The sequence below is a fragment of the Podarcis pityusensis genome (assembly GCF_964106645.2).
Source record: "Podarcis pityusensis genome assembly, chromosome: 8".
Taxonomy (NCBI): domain Eukaryota; kingdom Metazoa; phylum Chordata; class Lepidosauria; order Squamata; family Lacertidae; genus Podarcis; species Podarcis pityusensis.
Window position 1 is genome coordinate 78,558,762 of NC_138033.1, and position 3,286 is coordinate 78,562,047.

Sequence of the window (3,286 nt, forward strand, 5' to 3'; positions counted from 1 at the left end):
GGATATGCTTTGTTCTTGCACAAAATTTATCACTTTGATTCAGCTCTAGACAGCTCTGGTTGTCCTCCATTAGTTGAATTGGTTTCTCTCTCACTAGACCATAGTCTTTCATTAGTTACTTTACCGGTAATTCTCTTCGGGCTCCTGTAACTGCTGCATATTCAGACTCCATAGAAGGAAGAGTCATACAATTTTGCTTATAGCTCCCCCAAGAAATAGGTCAATTTGCAAACATACAAATGTAACCTCTGGTTGATTTTAAAAATTTAGTGTTGCCTGCACAGTCAGCCTCTGTGTAACCTTGCTTAGTTTAAAAAACCCACTGACATTCAATTGCCTTCTTTCCTAGGTAACTGGGAATGTCCATATTTTATTTTGGTGTAGTGCACCAATTTCTCCATAAATGAGCCTCAGCATTTGGCATCTGCTCAATTTCCTCCCAGTTAGAGGGTTCGCAGAGAAAAGTCTTTCATATCTTCCCCACTGAAACAACACTGGAAATTGCTAGAATTCCCCACCAGACACATCACCCCAAATGTTTTTGGAAAGCTCCTCATGTCTCCTCAAACTGGGGGGGGGGGTGGTATGTTGGACATCCAGACAACCACCAATTTGCCATGCCATATACATAACCCCACTTATTTGATTTTTTTCTTCTTCCTTCCTCCCTCCCTCCTTCCCTTCCCTGCCTTTTCCTGGACTGCACTCAAGGCCTACTGTTAATAACTGCCTCAACTGACATAACTGCCTCTGACAAAGGTGTATGACATCACAGAATTCAAATTTACAATGCTATAGCCCTTGTGAGCATTAACCATTTCATTTCATTTCTTTTTTATTTTCTCTTCTTTTCTTTTGTTTTCTCTTTTCTTCCCTTCCCCTTTCCCTTCCCATTGTTCATCAAAAGATCTCAGGGCGGTTTACTTTGCATTTTGGGTGCTTTTGTCCCACAAGCCCCCTCTCAGACAAAATGCTATGTACAATTATTATTACCTTTAAACATTTTCAGTCCCATTTTGTTTTGAAGAGAGTTGAAACTTTCTTTTGCCTGAGGTTTCGTTAGACTATCTGCTATCATTTCTTTTGCAGAACAATATGACAAGTTTACAAGTTCTTCCCGTATAACTTCATGTATAAAATGATATTTCATTTTGGATATGCTTTGTTCTTGCACAAAATTTATCACTTTGAGTCAGTTCTAGACAGCTCTGGTTGTCCTCCACTAGTTGAATTGGTTTCTCTCTTACAAGACTATAGTCTTTCATTAGTTGATCAAACCACTTTAATTCTCTTCCGGCTCCTGTAGCTGCTGCATATTCAGACTCCATAGAAGGAAGAGTCATACAATTTTGCTTATAGCTCCCCCAAGAAATTGGTCCATTTGCAAACATACAAATGTAGCCTGTGGTTGATTTAAATTTTTTAGTGTTTCCTGCACAGTCACCCTCTGTGTAACCTTAATTTTAAAAACCCACTGACACCCAATTGCCCTCTTTCCAGTAGGTAGCTGGGAAAGTGTCCATGCTTTATTTTGATGTAGTGCATCGATTTCTTCCTGTGCAGCCTTTCTCCGTAAATGAGCTTCCGCATTTGGCATCTGCTCAATTTCGTCCCAATTAGAGGGTTCACAGGGTTGCACTGTCCTTGCTGTGTAGGACAGTCTTTACTGGTGGGATGCCTTTACTAGATAAGCATCTGATTTCCAGCTGTGAAACTGCATCAGTATTTTCATCACATTCAAAGTTTGGCATTTGCCTTTGGACATAATCTCCTGCAACGTTGCTTCTGCTAGGAGTTGGGATCTCTACTCCTTCCTTTTCATCTTCAGAGCTAGGTGGTGTAACATTGGAAAACAAATTTGGGTATTCACTTGTAAGTTTTGGAAAATATATGAGATCTTGCGATTTATTCTCTCATTATTTAGAGGAGTCAAATACCGATCCTTTCATACCCACTTTAACCGCTTCATCAAAATAAATCATGTCATCGTACAGCCATGAGGAGTTGTAGTCCAACATCTGTAGGGCATGAGGTTGGTGAAGCCTGGTCTCAATTATGAGCCTTCAACCAGTAATACTTTATTACTGATTTGAATGGGGGGGGGGGGCACATCTCTCCTGCACATAACAACACTATAAGGACACTGGGGAGACTGAGGAGCTGGCTTACTGTTGGGTTGGTTAAGGGGTTGCCTGGATCTTGGGCTTTCAGGGTCGAAAATGGTGCCATTTCCCACCCACCCCTCCCCATTTGTACATTGAGGAACATGAAGTCACTTCTGCACAGCAGGACCCAGGCTGATTTCAGTCATAAGAAAAGAAAGTGATTTGTCATGTTTGGCTGCTATGTATTTGCCAACAATTAACAATGGTCAGAATAAGTGGTCTGGGGTAAGCATGAGCCTGTCTGCATCTCAGTTCTTCAACGGTAAAAATTATTGTTGTGCCAGCATACAGAAAGAGAAGGTTGCACTTCTGGTGGCCACCCAGCTTTGGGGGCATGTTTGCAGGAAAGACATTACTTGGATCCATCCAAATCTGGCTTCAGGCTGTGTTAACAGAACTGCTGTGGTAGCATTTGTTGATGTCACTTGTCAGGAGAGATGCAAGGAGTGTGACCCGGCTTGTGAAGAGCGCCTTCTCTGTGGCAGCCCTTAAGTTGTGGCGGGAGTTGTAGTCTGGAGAGCACCAGGCTAGTGAAAGCAGGTTTAGATTCTTCTTATTAGACCAGCTCTGGGGAACCTCTGGCCCTCCCAATGTTGCCGAACTAAACTCCCATCATCCTCAAACAAATGGCTTTAAGTTACAAGAAAGGAGATTCCGACTAAACATCAGTAAGAACTTTCTGACAGTTAACAGCTGTTTGACAGTGGAATGGACTCCCTTGGAAGATGGTGGATTCTCCTTAATTGGAGGCTTTTAAGCAGAGGTTGGATGGTCATTTGTCTTGGATGCTTTAGTTGAGATTCCTGCATTGCAGGTGGTTGGACTAGATGACTCTCGGGGTCCTTTCCAACTCTACAGTTCTATGATTTTATGATCCCTGGTCATTGACCATGCTTGCTGGGGTCGATGGGAGGTGTAGTTCAGCCACAAGTCAGCACCAGAAAATCAACATTCCTGCCCCACATAAGGAAAAACAAAACCCGCATGGGGTTGTATCTAAATCCTGTTCGGAGTAGTCCCACTGAAATTACTGGACCCAAGTTGGCCATGACCATTATGGATCTACTCTGATTAGGACAATCTGATACATCCCATGGTAAAGAACATGCAGAGCAAAAAGG